This window comes from Haematobia irritans, chromosome 2 (genome assembly GCF_050003625.1).
Source record: "Haematobia irritans isolate KBUSLIRL chromosome 2, ASM5000362v1, whole genome shotgun sequence".
Lineage (NCBI taxonomy): Eukaryota > Metazoa > Arthropoda > Insecta > Diptera > Muscidae > Haematobia > Haematobia irritans.
The window spans coordinates 101,391,875-101,413,196 of NC_134398.1; the positions used below are offsets into that span (position 1 = coordinate 101,391,875).

General features: G+C 38.0%; 1 protein-coding gene and 1 long non-coding RNA gene across 2 annotated transcripts in view; one reads left to right on the forward strand and one right to left on the reverse strand.

Moving 5' to 3' along the window:
- The window catches only part of LOC142225898 (serine/threonine-protein phosphatase PP2A 65 kDa regulatory subunit-like), a gene marked incomplete in the record, with an annotated part of 366,424 nt that overhangs the window by 19,973 nt on the left and 325,129 nt on the right, over positions 1-21,322 (forward strand).
- On the reverse strand, positions 13,585-20,549 carry LOC142225902 (uncharacterized). The gene is made up of 2 exons (XR_012719500.1): positions 19,474-20,549; positions 13,585-13,992 (listed from the first exon to the last, which is right to left on the reverse strand). It is a non-coding gene; the product is annotated as an uncharacterized LOC142225902 (long non-coding RNA).

The window sequence follows — 21,322 nt, forward strand, 5'->3', positions numbered from 1 at the left end:
AATTATTTTTCGAGCTTTATGGACAGATATAGATTAAGGAACATGGTTAATAGAGCCATTGAAAAGAAAACGCCAGATACAAATCTATACACGCCTGGACTGTACATGTTTCGGTTCGTTCGGCGTTTTCTTTTCAATGGCTCTATTAACCATGTTCCTTAATTTATATCTGTCCATAAAGCTCGAAAAATAATTGTATAATTAGATTGTTAACAACTTTAGCTGTCGCAAGTATTTCACCACCTTTGTTGTATATTTCAAACTTGTCCTCTTCGAAAACAACTCTATTGCCTTTCAAGGTCAGCTGACGAACAGAAATCAAATTTACCGCCATTTGTGGAACATATTCAACATCTCTTATGAATGAATTCGTCTTTTTTTATCAGACTGCAAAACCACACGCACATCTCCAGAACATTCGATCGGCATTTTCTCACTGTTTGTAATAACAACATGTCTCTCAGCTACTCTCTTAGAATTTTGCAATATGTTCTTGGTATTTGTCAGATGTGATGTGGCTCCTGAGTCTATGAACCATTCGTGTATGTTGTTGTGACGTTCCCCGGTAAAGAAGTTGAAAACAAAGATGCTGCTAACGAACTTTTCCCATCTCCGTTATTCTTACTGGACAATCAAATTTTGCATCTTGTAAAAGCAAATTCTTTACTACGTCAACGCTTAATTTGGATTTTGAATTTTCCACTGCCATAACAAGTGGTGTAAATTCATCGGTCAAACCCGCCAGCATTAGTGATGCAACCAATTCATCATCCAAATTTAAGCCTGATTGTTGTACTTTCAGTGACATCATTATGATTTGGCTCTAGAGGTGTGCACGTGACACGAAATTGTCGTGACTCACGAACATTTTCGTGCGTGAGTCACGCTGATGACAACAGCGTGAGTGTGCGTGATTAACAAACCAAAATGTCGTGCGTGAGTCACGAAAATAATATCTTCGTAAGTGTGCATGAGTAAAGAATTACACTCACGAAAATATTCCTGCTCTCCAACATAAAACGCTTAAGAGTTAAATGCAATTACAATTTTAGTGACACCTGGGATGTTAAGAGTTTAATAACACTCTCGATTTTAATAATGCTCATGTTTTCAGACACTTCGGTAAGGTAAATTAATCATAAAATTATTCGTGAGTCACGATATTTTTCGTGAGTCACGGTATTTTTCGTGAGTTACGACGTTTTCGTGCGTGAGTGTGCGTGAGTACAAATTTTCTTTTCGTGAATGTGCGTGAGCGTGAGTCCTACCAAAAAATATCGTGCGTGAGTGTGCGTGAGTATGATTTTTCAGTCGTGAGTGTGCGTGAGTAAACTATTAGTCACGTGCACACCTCTATTTGGCTCACGTACACCTGTATATTTTCAAAATCTTACAATTTCATTTGAACCAAGTGCTTGAGAAGTCCAACTTTTCGGGTGAGACCGGTATCCTCAAAAGCCTTCATGAGTGCGTCCCAGGCATTTTTAGCTGTTTTCGCATTGGCAATATGTGCAAAATTTGTTGCCTCGATCATGAGAATTATTTCTACAAATGCCCTCTCATCTAAAGCCTTTAGCTCTGCACCTTCCATTGGGCCGTTTGCTACAATGCTCCATGCTACAATGCTCCATGCCGCTTCCAGATGTCAAAATTTTCTCTACCTCGTAATTTGTCGAATGGGAAAGACAAATTACTTGAAGCCATCTTAAAGAATTGTTTCTCGCGAAAATTTCACAAAATACGTTCTTTTTCTTTTTAACAGTTTATAAAACTAAATTTCAAACACGCGTGGCCTGGGCCCATAACCTGTTAGTTTGGTGGTTGAAAAAGAACTGTAATATTTATTCAATTTCTCATTACATATCTTCTTACACTTAGTGATATAATATAACGACGAACAGAAAGCAAATTTACCGCCATTTGTGGAACATATTCAACATCTCTTATGAATGCATTCGTCTTTTTTTATCAGACTGCAAAACCACACGCACATCTCCAGAACATTCGATCGGCATTTTCTCACTGTTTGTAATAACAAAATGTCTCTCAGCTACTCTCTTAGAATTTTGCAATATGTTCTTGGTATTTGTCAGATGTGATGTGGCTCCTGAGTCTATGAACCATTCGTGTATGTTGTTGTGACGTTCCCCGGTAAAGAAGTTGAAAACAAAGATGCTGCTAAGGAACTTTTCTCATCTCCGTTATTCTTACTGGACAATCAAATTTTGCATCTTGTAAAAGCAAATTCTTTACTACGTCAACGCTTAATTTGGATTTTGAATTTTCCACTGCCATAACAAGTGGTGTAAATTCATCGGACAAACCCGCCAGCATTAGTGATGCAACCAATTCATCATCCAAATATAAGCCTGATTGTTGTACTTTCAGTGACATCATTATGATTTGGCTCTAGAGGTGTGCACGTGACACGAAATTGTCGTGACTCACGAACATTTTCGTGATTCGTGCGTGAGTCGTGAGTCACGCTGATGACAACAGCGTGAGTGTGCGTGATTAACAAACCAAAATGTCGTGCGTGAGTCACGAAAATAATATCTTCGTGAGTGTGCGTGAGTAAAGAATTACACTCACGAAAATATTCCTGCTCTCCAACATAAAACGCTTAAGAGTTAAATGCAATTACAATTTTAGTGACACCTGGGATGTTAAGAGTTTAATAACACTCTCGATTTTAATAATGCTCATGTTTTCAGACACTTCGGTAAGGTAAATTAATCATAAAATTATTCGTGAGTCACGATATTTTTCGTGAGTCACGGTATTTTTCGTGAGTCACGGTATTTTTCGTGAGTTACGACGTTTTCGTGCGTGAGTGTGCGTGAGTACAAATTTTCTTTTCGTGAATGTGCGTGAGCGTGAGTCCTACCAAAAAATATCGTGCGTGAGTGTGCGTGAGTATGATTTTTCAGTCGTGAGTGTGCGTGAGTAAACTATTACTCACGTGCACACCTCTATTTGGCTCACGTACTCCTGTACATTTTCAAAATCTTACAATTTCATTTGAACCAAGTGCTTGAGAAGTCCAACTTTTCGGGTGAGACCGGTATCCTCAAAAGCCTTCATGAGTGCGTCCCAGGCATTTTTAGCTGTTTTCGCATTGGCAATATGTGCAAAATTTGTTGCCTCGATCATGAGAATTATTTCTGCAAGTGCCCTCTCATCTAAAGCCTTTAGCTCTGCACCTTCCATTGGGCCGTTTGCTACAATGCTCCATGCCGCTTCCAGACGTCAAAATTTTCTCTACCTCGTAATTTGTCGAATGGGAATGACAAATTACTTGAAGCCATCTTAAAGAATTGTTTCTCGCGAAAATTTCACAAAATACGTTCTTTTTCTTTTTAACAGTTTATAAAACTAAATTTCAAACACACGTGGCCTGGGCCCATAACCTGTTAGTTTGGTGGTTGAAAAATAACTGTAATATTTATTCAATTTCTCATTACATATCTTCTTACACTTAGTGATATAATATAACGAATATTGGTTACTTATATGAATATACTATTCAAATACTTTTAACAAAAAGAGAGTCTAGATCAGGCAGCATGCCACACAACTTTTTTTTCTGATTCAATCACGAAATTAATTGATCCAATTAATTTTTAATTGAAATGTCTTCAATCACAGAAATGATAGTATCAATTAAAAAATTAATTGAAGGTCAATTAAAAAGTTAATTGATCCAATTAAAAATTAATTGATACTATTATTTTTGTGATTGATTTTTGTTTCAATTAAAAAATTTGTTGAATCAATTAAATTTTTAATTGAATATTTTTTAAAACTCAATTAAAATTTTAATTGGAAAATTTTTCGTGAAATTTTTTTGTGTGCAGGCATGTCTGACTAAGATTCATGAGGATACCGTAGCTGAAGTTGTGAAAAGATACAAGGCACCGGAGGAAAGGGACTGTTTGAAAGCAGCGTACTTGACGTGTGTCTCATCTGCATCCAATGGCCACATGACACACACCATCTTTCCGCTTGCCCAGCTAAGCCTACCCGACTTACAACCAGATCACTCAGGTGGGACACATCCCATCTTTGTCGTAGGGTTCCTTGATCTGGATACAAGCTGAAGTACCAAAGCGCATAACATCAATAACATCAACACCATGGGATAGTTTCATAAATTATTATTATTAGTTTATTTAAAATCATAATAAATTATGAAAATAAATACAAAAAAATGAAGGCACTAACAACTAAGGTTTTCGACCTAAGTTTCATAAATAAAATGTACATTCCCATTTATTTTTACTTTTTCTAAATTTTTTATAATTTCTTCTGACTTTAACGCATGAGATTTATGGGTCAAGAAAAATATTTCTGCTCTTCTAGTCGCATCTTCGTAGAAGTTTGTGTATGAAAATCTCCTGATCCGTTTAATTGAAAACTATGTTAGCTAAAATTGTTGAAATTGTTTTATAAGAAAATTAATTATTATGTTTTTGATTTTCCTGTTAGAAATATGTATGTATATACAAATACATTTTTTCAGTTAATAAAATACATTCAAACTCAATAGGTTATGAGCCCAGTCTCGTAAAAGAAAGTTTTTAGCTTTTTGACAGAAAAGAAAAATTGTCAAATCAATTCAAGAATATGGAGTTCGCGAAGAATAAAGCCGCTGTCGTGTCCTGCTGATTGGCCAATATGGAAAAGGAAGGTGAGAGATATTCTAATCTTCTATGAAGGTGCATTGGATGTCATAGACAAGACAATTGAAGCATCAATACCTTTGTCAAATGGAGCTACAGAAGCTCAAATTAGAGAATTCAAGAAAAAGGAAGAATTTTACCGCAAAGCAAATTGTTATGCAAAGAGCATATTAACCAACACGGTTACAGATGAGGTGTACCAAAAAAGTATGGACAAAGAGAATGCCTACATGAAACATGGATGGCATTGAAGAACATTTTCGAGGTAACTTCAAAGGATCAATTATTTAAAATTTGTTCGGACATGTTTTCATTTGGATGGCAAGCTAATCTAGACGCATCAACACATATTGCAAAACTAAGAGGTCTATGGGATGAATTGAATGCTGGTGTGCGATTGATAGGGCAAACTATATTACCAGATATGCTATTGATCTGCAAAATACTCCACATTCTTCCTCCATCCTATGAAATGTTCCGGTCTAGTTGGATGATGCTCACGAGGGATACAGACAAATCCATAGACGAGCTAATAATGCAAATCTGTCTTTTTGAGAGAAACTTTAAGAAAAATATTCAAGATTCAAATAACAATCCAGAAGCTTTAATGGTGATATCTAAGAAAAATTACAAGCAAAAAGTAAGTAGCAATGTGTCAAAGAAGGAGGACATGTGCCATTATTGCAAAAAGAAGGGACATTGAAAGATTGCCGAAAATGGATTGAAGATGGAAAACCGTCGAAGAAGACTGCCACCACAAATATCAACCTGGCATTAAATACTGAAATCAATGTAGAACGTGCCTCAGTGTCTAAAGAAGACAATGGAGCTACGAAACATGTAACAAATTCGTATGAATTATTTTCTGAATTTAATAGTTTCAAAGAGCCACAAGTTATTCAAGCAAGCAGGAAAAGAATATATTAAAGCGTATGGTACGGGATCTATCCAAATAATTTCAAAAATAAAAGGAACGTCGCTGAGAATGGAGCTCAGAGATGTTTGGTATGTACCTGATATATCAAGAAATTTGTTTTCTGTACTTGCAACACAAGATAGAAATCCAAACAGTAGTTTCAACTCAACAGTAACGGAATGCTGGCTATCAGTAAATAATCAAACCGTACTCTATGGGAGTCGTTCAAGAAATGGAAGCCTTTATAAAGCCTCCATACAACCAATAATACCAAAGGTAAAACAAAATATTTGTTTGGCTGTTTCAGACAGCTCTATGCTTCAGCTTTATCATGAAAGATGGGGACACCAAGATATACGCCATGTGAAAGAAAAGTTGGAAAAGGATTTTCATATACAAGTCAAAATGAAACAAGAAATTTGTGAGCCATGTACTTATGTAAAATTGTCAAGAATGCCGTTTGGAAACAGGAAAACAGCAACCGCATGTGGAGAACTCATTTCAGCTGACGTTTGTGGTCCATTCCATGAATCTTTCGAAGGGTACAAATATCTTATTCTATATAAGGATGATTTTTCGAAATTCAGGTATGGGTATATAGTTAAAAAGAAATCCGACGTGGTAGATACACTTAGAGAAATGTTAGTTCACGCAAAAACACAAGGTCAAACTGTGAAAACTTTTCTAATGACAATGGGTTGGAATTTAATAATAAAGAAGTGAATAGAAATTTAAAAGGTTTTGGCATAACTCACAAGTTAACGGCACCATATACTCCTGAGCAAAATGGTCGGTGTGAAGGATATAATAGGACTATAGTTGATATGGCAAGAACGTTTAAATATGTGAATTTAAAAGCAAATTTTCCCGATTCTATGTGGGCAGAATTGGTAAAATCGGCGATATATATTTTGAACAGGACTTCGAAATCCTCTATTCCTGGTATAAGTCCTTATGAAGCTTGGTTCGGACATAAACCCACAATAAACCATTTACGTATAATTGGTTCAAAGCGTTATGTCCATGTACCTAAAGAGAAGCGCTTAAAGATGGACAAGAAAGCTTTAAAAGGATACTTACTGGGATATGATGGAGATGAGAGATACAGAATATACATACCAGAAAACAAAAGTGTTTCAAGAGACGTTAATTTTGATGAAAAGTTCCAAATTGCCAGAACCTAAACAAAGAAGAAAATGATGAGAAAAACAAGGACATATCAACAGAGGAAAATGTATCGAATCCACAAAAAGTTACAAGATTTCAGCAACAGTTATATGAAAATTTGATGTATCTTAATGGCAGAATATCTGTAGCATACATTTATGTATGATTTTACAAAAACGAGAGAATTTGAACAGACATATGTATGGCACATTTCGTGCGATATCGTAATAATTTGTTTAAATTTTTACCCTGTAAACTGTACATAAGCAACTCAAATGTTGCTTTCCAAACGAAATTTCCCCAGGCGTAGAATTCTATATCATAGTGTGCTTTATTAAAATTTGTAAGAGAAGTATCCGTAATAATTGGTCTAAATATAATTGTCCCCCCCCCTTATCACATTAACTAGATGACCTACGCCTCTGGCATTTGGAAGAGAGGATTCTCCTGGCTTGGGGTTAATGTGCTATACCCACTTTTGCCTTTTAACTCTTCCTAGAAATGCTCGAAAATCGACCCACAAAATTGGCCTAAATATAATTGACCCCCCTCAGACTTAAAGCCCAGCTACGCTCATGGAATCTCCAGAATAGTCTTCTACGCGCTTATAGCTAATAGAATCAATTACATTTTTTTAAAAACTATGCCCCAGCAATGATTTTTAGGTGTTAGAAAATACATTAATGTCCCCCTTTTTATTTCGTTAACTATACGACCTACGCCTCTGGCATTTGGGAGAGAGGATTCTCCTGGCTTGGGGCTAATGTGCTATACCCACTTTTGCCTTTTAGCTCTTCCTAGAAATGCTTGAAAATCGACCCACAAAATTGACCTAAATATAATTGACCCCCCTCAGACTTAAAACCCAGCTACGCTCATGGAATCTCCAGAATAGTCTTCTACGCGCTTATAGCTAATAGAATCAATTAAATTTTTTTAAAAACTATGCCCCAGCAATTATTTTTAGCTGTTAGAAAATACATTAATGTCCCCCTTTTTATCTCGTTAACTAGATGACCTACGGCTCTGGCATTTGGGAGAGAGGATTCTCCTGGCTTGGGGATAATGTGCTATACCCACTTTTGCCTTTTAACTCTTCCTAGAAATGCTCGAAAATCGACCCACAAAACTGGCCTAAATATAATTGACCCCCCTCAGACTTAAAGCCCAGCTACGCTCATGGACCAAGTCCTCGACGGCAAGATGCTGGATGGTATCAAGGACGATATAAGTTAATAGCTTTTGCAGACCAGAGGTCTATGGATTGCTTTAAAGCTGCATTGATGCTAATTGGTGAAGTTTGGGAAGGAGCCGCTTTGGAGTTAGTCGATAAAAAAGACATACCGGCTAAACCTAGAGCACATGCATGGATACCGGCAAACCCTCCTGATCCTGAGTCAATACTAGAGAGACTAAAAGAATGTAATCCAGATCTTCCAACCGCCGATTGGAAGGTTGGTCGTTTGGATGAGGTGGATGGACCAAGACGACATGCGGTGTTTATATTAAACATAGAGTCGCTGCCACATCTAGCCCAGACCCAAGGACGCGTAAGTTATGGCTTTCATGATATCCATATGAAGGTATACAAAAGCGATCAGCCAAAGGATACCGAAACGGACAAGCCTCCGGTAGAGTCAGCAGTGAAAAAATCTCCTAGCGAAGCCGAAGGAGACATAAAACCTACAGACTATGGCGAAAATCATATGCGGGAAGTTTCTACAGGCTCAAGCCTCACCAAAGCTGAACCGCGGATTGTTGCGAGAGTCACCGAGATCTGTGAAGAGGAAGCCCTTGATGACTCAATTGAAGCGGCTGATGTGACGGTGGTTGAAAATTTGGATGGTTCTACGGTTCCTCCAGATAAATCTTCACCATTGTAAGGCCGCTTGTGTTGCCTTAAAAGTTCTGATGAAAGGAGACATAGATATAGTTCTTATTCAAGAACCATACATATATAAGAACAAGATCTGTGAATTAAGCACTCCGGGTTTCAAACTTTTGCATAATACCGGTAACGATATAAATCGAGCATGTATAATTGCTAAAAACGAACTAAACTTGTTTCTGCTTCCTTCATTGAGCAATGCAGACACTGTCGTAGCCAGTCTAGAGATATCCACATGCAAATATTGGGTATCTTCGGTCTACATGGGACATGATAGGGATATGCCACCCTGTGCCGTTAAGACCTTAGTTGAGGAGTCACTAAAAACAAAGACAAAACTCATTATGGGATGCGATGCAAATGCACATCATAGTATTTGGGGAAGTAGTGATACTAATGCAAGGGGAGAGTCGCTAATAGAGTTTATTTTGCGTACTAACCTGGTAGTTTGCAATAAGGGAGATGCACCAACCTTCGTCACCAGGAACAGACAAGAGGTTTTGGACGTAACGTTGACCTCTCCGGAACTGAATGATAAGATATCTGAGTGGCAAGTTTTGAGGGAACATAGCTTCTCAGATCATCGCTACATCAGTTTCAGATTGGCTGTTCGTACTTCAAAGACCATATTTCCGCCAAATGTTAGGAAAGCTGATTGGAATAGGTATAGGGAATCGTTCAATTTGATGATACCGGAAGTGCCGGAGACAAATATGGGCACTGTGCAAGATATCGAACACGCAGTGGAGCGGATTACTAAGGCATTCAACATTTCACTGAAAGCTGCATGCCCTAGAGGAAAGCCAAGGGGAAGAAATCGGCCGCCATGGTGGACTACGGAGTTAAGTAATATGAGGAAATCCTGCAGGAAGCTCTTTAACAAAGCAAAGTCCACAAGAGCTCCGGAGGATTGGGACACTTACAAGATGAATCTGAGAGAATATAAACGAGAACTGAGAAGGTCTCAACAAAACTCTTGGGATGATTACTGTAGCAGTATTGAGAATACGTCAGAGGCTTCCAGACTACGGAAGGTACTAGCATCCACTAACACCGCTCCAGGTTTCATTAAAACATCGGAGGGAAATTGGACAACGTCCAGTGTGGAGACGTTGGAGGTACTTTTGGACACACACTTCCCTGGAAATCAGACGGTTGAACCATGTTCCGGCGGTGTAACAGAGGCTCAGCGATCATTTCCTATCGAGGAAATTGTGTCGGAATCTAGAATAAAATGGGCTTTAAATAGCTTTGGACCATTCAAATCCCCCGGACCTGATGGAATTACTCCGGCGGAGTTACAGGCAGTGGCTGGAAGAATTATCCCCTGGTTGACGGTGATATATAAACAATGTGTAAACTTAGCATATATTCCAGAAAAGTGGAGGGAAACAAAAGTCGTCTTCATACCTAAAGCAGGAAAAGCCTCTCACTCGAGTGCGAAGGATTTCCGACCAATCAGCTTATCCTCATTCCTACTTAAGACCCTGGAGAGGATGATAGACATGTATCTTAGAACTACCGTGGATTCAGGTTTGCTCTCGAAACGACAGCATGCATACTCGAAGGGCAGGTCTACTGAGACCGCATTGCATGAACTGGTCAGCTTTATTGAAAGCTCACTATCTGTCAAAGAATACACAATCGTGGCGTTTCTAGACATCGAAGGGGCGTTCAATAATATCCATCCGAGCTCGATATTAAATGGACTGACAACTCTGAATGTTGATCCAGGTATTCTTAGGCTGTTAGACGAACTTCTAATGAAGAGACGTATTTCAGCCACACTAGGGCAAGCAAACATACAAAGGTATGTGAACAGAGGCACTCCCCAAGGAGGAGTTCTATCACCTCTTCTTTGGAATGTTGCTATAAACAACCTTCTGGTTTCTCTAGAAAAAGAAAGGATAAAAGTGGTGGTATACGCAGATGATGTGGCGCTAGCAGTCATGGGAAAATTCCCATCCACAATCAGAGATATTATACAGAGAGCTCTCCGGATGACTGAGAAATGGGCGAAAGATAATGGTCTTGGTGTAAATCCAGCAAAGACAGAAATAGTCATGTACTGCAAAGATCGCAAAACTCCCACGGTTAGGCCCATTTCCTTAGGGGGTACTGAAATTCCCTTTGGTGAGTGTGCAAAATACCTTGGCGTTATTTTGGACAGGAAGCTGAATTTTAGGCTTAATATTGAAGAGAGGGCGAGAAAAGCCACGGTAGCTTTGTACTCGTGCAAAAAGGCAATAGGGAAAAAGTGGGGACTAAGACCAAAAATTGTGCATTGGCTATACACGGCAGTGGTTAGACCTATAATGCTATATGGTGTTGTAGTCTGGTGGCCGGCACTTCAGAAACCGACTTGTTTAGATAAAGTTCAGCGTATGGCGAGCTTATGTATCTCAGGCGCATTTAGTAAGGCAGGAACAGACTCCCTTAATGTCATGCTACATCTATTGCCTTTAGACATTTTGGCCAAACAGTCAGCTGCAACAACGGCTGTGCGGTTGCGCGAGCTATCGCTGTGGTCGGAAAAAATGTACGGTCATAGTTCGGTCCTCAAAGTAATGCCAGATGTGCCTAACGTAGTGGATTACACCCTGGCAAAACCACTTTTCGACAAAAATTTTGAAACTCTAATTCCCAACAGTGAGGCGTGGTGTACACAGACCCCGGGGAATGAAAGATATATAGATTTCTATACTGATGGCTCCAAATTGAATGGACAAGTGGGGTTCGGAGTATATTCTAAAGATCTGGAAATTCGAATAGCGAAAAGATTACCTAATCACTGTAGTGTTTTTCAGGCTGAAATATTGGCAATAAGAGAGTTGGTGAATTGGCTGAGAAGTAATGTTCCAACAAATATTGGCATTAATATATACTCAGACAGTCAACCTGCAATAAAATCCTTGGACTCTGTGTTCCTTAACTCGAGAACGGCCATAGACTGCCGCAAATCTCTCAACGAGATGGCTGAGCAGTACAATATTCACCTAATATGGGTGCCTGGTCATAGGAACATACCGGGGAACTGTGAAGCAGATGTGTTAGCAAGGCTAGGAACTACCTTACATATTCCAGGGGAACTAGAATCTGTTGGTATGCCTCTGGCCACCTGCAAGCTCTTACTGCGTGAGAAGGCTGTTATGATGGCCAATATTCGATGGGAAAATTGCAAGGGTTGTAACGACACCAAGCAAATATGGCCCCATTTAAACTTAAACCGCACACTAGATATGCTAGTGTTCTCAAGGCGTCAGATAGCACTCCTAATATCTGCTATAACGGGTCGCTGCCTGATAGGCGAATTTGCAAAAACTATAGGTGCGAAGTATAATGACTATTGTATAAGCTGTCATGACGTGGAGGAAAAGGAATCAATTAAACACCTCTTGTGTGAGTGTCCTGCTTTTTGTGTAAGGCGTAAGCGAATTTTAGGAGCATATAGCTTTAGATTACTGGCTGACCTGGAAAACGTTAACTTAAGCAGTTTGTTAATGTTTTTGGAGCAATCTGGTTGGTTCCACAAAAGTTAATAATAGAGAAGGTTCAGTGGTTAAGACTAGAAGTGCCCATATGTAATAGGTACTTTTAGTTAAATGTGGTATCACAATGGACTGAATAGTCTAAGTGAGCCTGAAATTTAATCGGGCTGCCACTTTAACCTAACCTAACCTACGCTCATGGAATCTCCAGAATAGTCTTCTACGCCCTTAAAGCTAATAGAATCAATTAAATTTGTTTAAAAACTATGCCCCAGCAATTATTTTTAGCTGTTAGAAAATACATTAATGTCCCCCTTTTTATCTCGTTAACTAGATGACCTACGGCTCTGGCATTTGGGAGAGAGGATTCTCCTGGCTTGGGGATAATGTGCTATACCCACTTTTAACTCTTCCTAGAAATGCTCGAAAATCGACCCACAAAATTGGCCTAAATATAATTGACCATCTCAGACTTAAAGCCGAGCTACGCTCATGGAATCTCCAGAATAGTCTTCTACACCCTTAAAGCTAATAGAATCAATTAAATTTGTGTAAAAACTATGCCCCAGAACGGTTTTAGAGTTATTAGAATTTACATGAATGTGCCCCCCTTTATCTTATTAACTAGATGACCTACGCCTCTGGCATTTGGGACAGAGAATTCTCCTGGCTTAGGGCTAATGTGCTATACCCACTTTTGCCTTTTAACTCTTCCTAGAAATGCTCGAAAATCGACCCACAAAACTGGCCTAAATATAATTGACCCCCCTCAGACTTAAAGCCCAGCTACGCTCATGGAATCTCCAGAATAGTCTTCTACGCCCTTAAAGCTAATAGAATCAATTAAATTTGTTTAAAAACTATGCCCCAGAACGGTTTTATAGTTATTAGAATTTACATGAATGTGCCCCCTTTATCTCATTAACTAGATGACCTACGCCTCTGCCCTCTTTGCGGGGGAGTTCTCCTATCTCCGAGCTAATGCCCTATACCCACTTTTGCTTTTTAACTCTTCCTAGAAATGCCCGAAAAAGTCCAATGAATGTAAAATCCATCTTTCCATATTTTTTTTGAATTGCATCTATATGACTCTAAATAACTTTTTGCTCAAAATTGACTCTAAATAACTTTTTGCTCAAAATTGAAGCAAATATATTTAATTTGTTGCAAAAAAGTCTTAAATTCCCAACAAAAATGAACATGAAAAAAATTAAAGTGGTTTGTGTCTTCGCTAAAACAACTTTAGAAAACAACTTTAACTTTACACCTTTATTTGGGAGGAGGTATATTGAGCGTCGTGAAGGCTTTTGGTATCACGATCCATCTGAAATTCGGTATTCACCCTGTTTAATCCCTTCTTGCTCGTATGTAGGGATTTTTGGAGTGTATAAGTTTCACTATTCGAATCCAAATGGCCTCTTGGGAAATAAAAGATTAAATGAATTCGTAGAATTCAGGCCAGTTTAACTTTATTCGATGGTTGCGGTTCTACAACTAAACTTTATACAATCGTGCATCAAGCGGGAAAAACGAACATTTGATTTATATTCCAATGAGTGAAAAAGATGTCAAGATATACAATGTATGGCGAATTCAAAAAATGTATCGTAAAAATTCAAAATGACAAGTGAATATATGATATAATATTATTAGAGGTATTCGTTGCAAACAGGTTGAGCCATGGGTTCAACATTCTCCCGGGCCAGGTTTGCAGGGCTAAAGTTCGGTGCCGGCTCCTTGCCAGACGGGATTCTTATGCATTGTTGTTGGATGTATTCCCAGGAACTTCATGGCAAAGCATAAATTCTCCAGATAGTGCATGTCCAGATAGGCGTTGATATAAAATGACTGCTGCAATTATACAGAAAAAGAGAATAAGGAAAAAATAGTACGGAAACAAATCAGCATTTTTACGATCAAATTCTAGTATGAGTTTAATGTCGCGTAATGACCGATAGGTTTTCATTAGTTTTCAGACGTTGGTAGAAGGCAAAGTTTTACAATTGGACGCATTATAGTACCACTTTTTGTTTTTATTTCCGCGGATCGCACATTATTGTCTTTCCCCGTGAACACTTTTGTTATGCGTCCTAATCGCCACTCCGTAGATGGCAAAGATTCGTCTTTTATGACCACAAAGTCGTTTTCTTTTAAATTGTTCTTAGTACTTTTCCACTTGTACCGACGTTGGAGCTCTGTTACATATTCTGCCTTCCCTCGTTGGCTGAAAATGTGTTGAATTACTTTCAATCTCTTCCAACGGTTGATATGGGAGAGATTATCCGACGTATTCTCCGAAGGGGCCTCAGGAAAAGCGGTTAGTGGAGCTCCCCTTAAAAAGTGACCTGGAGTTATGGGTAAAAGTTCAAATGGGTTTTGTGATATTGGACCCAATGGTCGAGAATTCAATACAGATTCAATCCGCACTAAAATCGTACTAAACTCCTCGAACGTAAAGGAGAGGTTATTAGTGATTTTCTTTAGGTGAGACTTCATGCTCCTAACGGCTGCCTCCCAAAGTCCTCCCATGTGGGGAGCATGAGGTGGTATAAATGACCAGGAGAAACCGTGGAGACTGTATTTTTCGGAAAGGCTCTTTTCAGCATTTTTAAGAAATGTGTTGTGTTCTTGTAATAACTTGTAGCTTGCACCCACGAAGTTTCTGCCATTGTCCGAAAACATAGTTTTCGGTAATCCTCTCCGGCCTGTGAATCTCATAAAACACGCTAAGAAACCATCAGCTGACATATCCGAACATACTTCCAGGTGAACTGCTCGTGTTGAGAAACATACGAATACTGCTGCGTAGCATTTTGCGATCTTGGCATTCCGTAGGGTTGATGTTTTAAGGTTAAATGGGCCAGCGAAATCTACACCTGCATATGTGAATGGCAAAGAGAAGTCAACACGTTCTGGTGGAAGTGAGGCCATAATTTGATCTTGGAATTTTCTTTTATAAATTGTACAAGGTTTACAGTTTCGAATACATTTCCGAATTGCATTCTTTAACCGCGGAATATAAAAACCCTGTCGTATTGCCCTTATCATAATATTGTACTCGGCATGGAGAAGAATTTGATGGCTGTGTTTCACAATTAATTCGGCAAGGTGTGATTTGTCGGGAATGATAATTGGGTGTCTCTCTTCGTAACTGAGACCTGCGTTATGTAAGCGACCACCAACTCTTAACAACCCATTTTTGTCTAAAAAGGGTGTGAGTGTTAGAATATTACTCCTTTTACTTATTTCTTCTTTGTTAGAAAGAGCGTTATATTCACGTTGAAAATGCTTCTTTTGTGAAAGCATAATTAGGAGAACTTTGACACGGGAAAGTTCTTCAGCAGAGAGTTCTAACGATGAACTAATCGTATGTTTGCGAGACCGTGCGATGAATCGATACACATAAGACATTGTTCGAAGTGCTCTATTAAATGATGAAAATCTGGATATTACGTCATCTGTTATAGAAATTTGGAAAGTTTTTATCTTTTTTATGTCTAATTCTGTAGGAGCAAAGGATCGTGGAGCTGGCCATTCTGTTTGGGATCGCTGAAGCCATGAGGGTCCATGCCACCAAAGCGAATTATGAATCAAATCTTGCGGACTACAACCCCTCGTTCCCAAGTCTGCTGGATTTTCTTCTGATTTTATGTGTTTCCACCAGGAAGATTCAGACAGTTCCAAAATCTTCGTCACTCGGTTCGAAACGAATGTTTTCAATGCTTGAGTGTCCTTCTGTAACCAGCTTAGGACTATGGACGAATCCGTCCACAGGTAGACCTCATACTGAATATGTAGCGTTTTTGTTACCAATTTGAGTAAATCTGAGAGCAATGTTGCCCCACACAGTTCCAATTTTGGTATTGTTGTGTGTTTAACTGGGGCTACTCGAGTTTTACCAACCAGCAGATGACTGAAAATTCCTCGAGAGTCGTCTATTCGAATATAAATTAGACCGCAATATGCCTTTTCTGATGCGTCACAGAAACCATGTAGCTGAATTTTATGACCAGGAGTAAAATCTACCCAACGCGGGATTCGGAGATGTTGAATATGCAATAGGTTTTCTCTAAAACTCATCCACCGATGAGCTAAATGTTGAGAAATGGGTTCATCCCAATTTGTCTTCTCTGCCCATAGTTGCTGCAACAATATTTTTGCCTGGATAACAATCGGTCCCAGCCATCCAAGTGGATCAAACAAACGAGCTATTATGGACAAAATATGTCTTTTGGTAGGAACATGAGGGGATTCAATTGAGGCAACAACGTAATAAAACTCATCTCTCAACGCATTCCAGCGTATTCCCAACATTTTTGCCGTACACGAGTCGGTAAAATTCAAAAATTCTTCATTAAGAAGATCCTCCCGGCCAACTTTTTCAAGCAGATATTTACAGTTCGCTGTTATCTTTTTTAATGGAAACGAGGCTGACGAAAGAACTGATATTAAATTTTCTTGCTTGTTTCTGGTTTCTTCTAATGTATGTCCTCCGGACAGCACGTCGTCGACATAAATCTCGTTATTTAAGATTTCTGAAACCCCCGGATGGGAATGTTTGCAGTCTACACTCAGCTGTTGCAATGTCCTTAGGGCCAGGAAAGGCGCACAGTTCACTCCGAAAGTGACTGTCTTGAGCTGGTATGATTTTATGGGCTCATTCTCTTTTGGACGAAAAACGATTCTCTGATAGGGACGATCTTCGGGATGGACTAGAACTTGTCGGTACATTTTTTGTATGTCCCCTGTGAAAACATACCGATAGAAACGCCAATTAAGTAATATCTGGACAATATCCAACTGTAGAATTGGGCCAGGGTACAAAACATCGTTCAAGGAAAACCTACTATTTGTTTTCTTCGAACCGTTAAATACTATGCGAATTTTCGTTGTTGTACTCTCTGGCTTTATGATAGCGTGGTGTGGCAGAAAGAACGAGAAATGTTTTTCGGATGAACTTTCGAAATGAGTAATTTCTTCCATATGCTTCAAGTCTAAATATTCGTGGAGAACTTTGTCATATTGAATTTTCAAATCTGGTGTTTTGTTCAGTGTTGTTTCCATTCGCCGGTATTGTGCCAAAGCCATCTTCTGAGACGGCCCTATATATATAGTATCGGGAAATTCACGACGAAAGGGTAAACGAACCACATAGCGGCCGTCGGGTTGACGGTAGGTGGTTTCTTTATAAAACTTCTCACAATAATCATCTGCTTCATATTCTTTGCTTGGCCTAAAAACTTCCTCAATTTCCCAGAATTTTTTAATTTGTTCACTAAGTGCCTCGTTTTCTGAATCGGAAATCATAAGTGAAAATGTCTGTACTTCGACGTTTGATAAGGAACCCGAGATGTACCACCCAAAATGCGATTCTCTCGCTTCGACACCGTTAGCTTCCATGAAAATGACTCCTTTTAAGTTGATTAATGGTAAATAATCACTGCCTATTATCATATCGATCTGCCCTGGTACATTGAAATTCGGGTCTGCCAAATTTAACTTTCGAATATCATGAAGATTTGAAATATTAACCCGTTTCGATGGTAAAAGGTGTGACAATTTCGGCACAACAATTGCACTCATTAACAATGAAAAATCCGAAACTCTGGATTTTACTTTAACGCAACATCGTCCGCTTGATCTACCTACAACTGTTCCTCCCAAACCTGATATTTGGGTTTGATGGTTATCAACGGGTAGCGAAAGTTGTTGTTGTACTTTTCTCGATACAAAACTTTTCTCTGAGCCTGCGTCTAATAGAGCCCGTATAGTGAATAATTCTCCGCCTTTCTCAATATTAACCAATGCTGTTGGTAAAATTGTTGTCCCTTCGTTCCGAACAAAATGAGATTGGACAGCTTCAGATGATGTTGATGGCTGTACATTTTCCTCTGGTAGAATCTCACTGACCTCTGAACTGGTAAAGGTATTGTGAGTTCTCCGGAAATTCCTGTCCTGATGATTACCATTAGAATTCCGACTTTGTTTGAGGTGCAGTAACGTATGATGTTTTTTCTTGCATTCTTTGCACGTTCTAGTACTAGTACACTGTGACTTAAAATGTGTTGAGCCGAGACAATTTGCGCACAGTTTGTTCGCGTACACAAAATCTAAACGATCATTTATTGACAATGATTTAAACTCTTCGCAAAATCTGAGTGAATGATTCTTGTGGCACTTTTTACACTTGTGTTGAATGTCGGCGTCAACACGAGACTGGAATGTTTGTGATTTGTTATTATGAACATGAGGGTCCCGAGCAGTAGGTTTTCTCAAATCGGTAATTGTTTCCAAAATTTCAACCCGTTTCGTTAAAAATTCATCCATCTGTTGCCAAGTGGGCAATTGTTTGTGATTGGAGAGCGAATCTTCCCACGACCGTAATGTCTCCTCTGGTAATTTAGTGGAGCATAAGTGTACCAGGATTGGATCCCAATTTTCGGTCCGAATTTTATATGACTTGAAAATGGAAATACTGTCATTTATCGTACGTTGTATAATTCGGATTGATTTTGGCGTTTCATTTTGAGCTATTTGTATTCCGAAAAGAAGTTTCATCTGTTGATGAACTAGAATGCGGGGGTTCTCATAACGATTTTTGAGAGAATCCCAAGCCAATTGGAAGTTGTCATCAACTAAGTCAAATTTGCTGACTATCTGAAAAGGTTCGCCCCTAGTTTTTCCCCTCAGGTGGAACAGTTTTTGAGCTGGAGATAACTCGGGATGTGTCCCAAAAACCGCCCAAAAAATATCCCGAAATGCGGGCCATTTTGCGTACCCACCTTCAAAGGGAGGAGTATCGCATGGGGGAAGCTTCAATGATGAAGATTGGCTGAAAGTCACATCATGTTTTATAGTTTCATCGGCGTTAGAAGTCTGGTTTGACGATAACTCGATAATTTTAGATTTACATGCTGAATATCGCTTATATGCCTCTTTATGCTTCGTAGTAGCAATCTTTGTCAATTCACTATCATCCGCCGTTTCATCTCCTGTCATTATTTCTTTATAATTCATTACAACTATACTCCATCGGCGTTCTAATTCCGTTTCTTCAACCTTTAGAATTGACACTTTGCAGTTATCTTCTGCTTTAAATTCTTTGCAGAATGATATGACCTGTTCACAGTCGAATAAAAATTTTCTCCGAGCCGACATTCTTTAAAAAATTGTACTTGCAAGTTTTTTGAAAATGTAAATATTTAGCGAAAAGGAATTGTATTAGGTGGACGAAATAATTGTTTGTTTGTTTTTTCATGCGAATTTTACATAGAAAGTCTAATAAAAATTTGGAATTTGTTCCCATATAATTAATAAAAAATAAATACTCACATTTTAATATGCCAAATGGAGTTTCTGTTTGACTTGCTCTGAGTTTCGTTACTCTCTTTTTAATATCGCTCAAAATAATTAGCAATTAAATAATCACGTATATTTTCAATTAAACAATTTAAAGCTATTCCCATTTATTTTGGGTAAATTTTTGGGGCTGCAAAATTTTTCTCAATCTGGTAACGTTGATCCGAGTTTATACAAAAATCCGACCTTCAAGAATATCTCTATCTTCAAGAATATCTTTATCACTTTTTGTTTTGTTATATATATTTTTTTTTGTTTTCACATATCCTTTATTATTTTCTTTGTTTTTATTGATTACAGAGAGACAACTGCATATTTTCTTTTTCTTTATGAAAGAAAATGACAAATCATTATGCTTAATACAGAAATTTTGTGGTATTCCGCTTAAATCATTTTTTTTTCAAAAAAAAAGGTTAAATGCAATACTCTTACGACCTTTTGCTTCGGTTATTTTATTTTTTGCATAAATATCGATTTACGTTGTCGATCACTGCATAATTTATATATAACACAAACAAACAGGTGTTTTGGTTTTCTTGATGTTTACACTTCTTTTGTTAATGATATTCTTATACTTTTTATCTATCGCCAGATTTTTGGAAAATATTGTAAAAGTTTTTTTTTTGTGTTCATTATTATCACCACATTAACCAAAAATTAAGTTAAATTGTAATCACTAACTTTTATATTATTAATTTTTTGTTGTTATATGTTGCCACGAGGGGGGGGTATTTACCGTTCGAGGCGGGGGGATATTTATTTCTTGCGTAAGCACTATTCCTTTTGATAATTAAATTTCATCTCATCACCGTGTATTCACTTTATTCATATCACCAAATCGGAAAAAGTTTTTTTTTCGAACAGGTTTTTTTTTTTATCACACAGAAAGCGAAGTTTTTAAATAAAGATTCATAAAAGCATTCGCGACGATCAGTCACTTGCTATCTTTTATTCTGTTTTGATTAAGTTTTGTTTTTGTTAGAATGTGTCAGTGTGACATGCTTCTTTTAGTGAGTTACCGATTACGATTTTTTTGCTATCGATTATCATTTCGGGAAATCGATTTCACTTATATTGCCATTGATTCTAGACTTGATGGTTTCGATTTTGACAGTTTTTATTATCGATTAGTTTTTTCTTTCTTCCACACTTCTTTGTATAACAATTCATCTATGACGTTCTATATGTAATTTGATTTTTATTCTTTTTGATGTGCACTTTATATTGTTGTTGTTTTTCTCACTCTTTTTGTTTCGTCTTTTGACTCTTTAGAAAATTGATCACTTGTGTAAAAATGCTAATACATCGCCGTACCTACCTTCTCATTCTCTCTTACGTGTTACTTTTCTTTGGCCGATGTATATTAATTTCTGATGTCTCGCTGATGATGTTATTGATGTTTCTGACGTCACCGATATATGATGGGTAGGCTCTATCGCTGTTTTATTTTATTTGTTTTCAGCAGGAAACTGAGTAAATCGCCTATTATTATGATCGCAGTTTTTTTTTTTCGTTTGAATTTCCACACAGTTCATTCCTATCCTAATCCGTAGGATTTTTTCGAAGGACCATGTTTAATCCCTTCTTGCTCGTATGTAGGGATTTTTGTAGTGTATAAGTTTCACTATTCGAATCCAAATGGCCTCTTGGGAAATAAAAGATTAAATGAATTCGTAGAATTCAGGCCAGTTTAACTTTATTCGATGGTTGCGGTTCTACAACTAAACTTTATACAATCGTGCATCAAGCGGGAAAAACGAACATTTGATTTATATTCCAATGAGTGAAAAAGATGTCAAGATATACAATGTATGGCGAATTC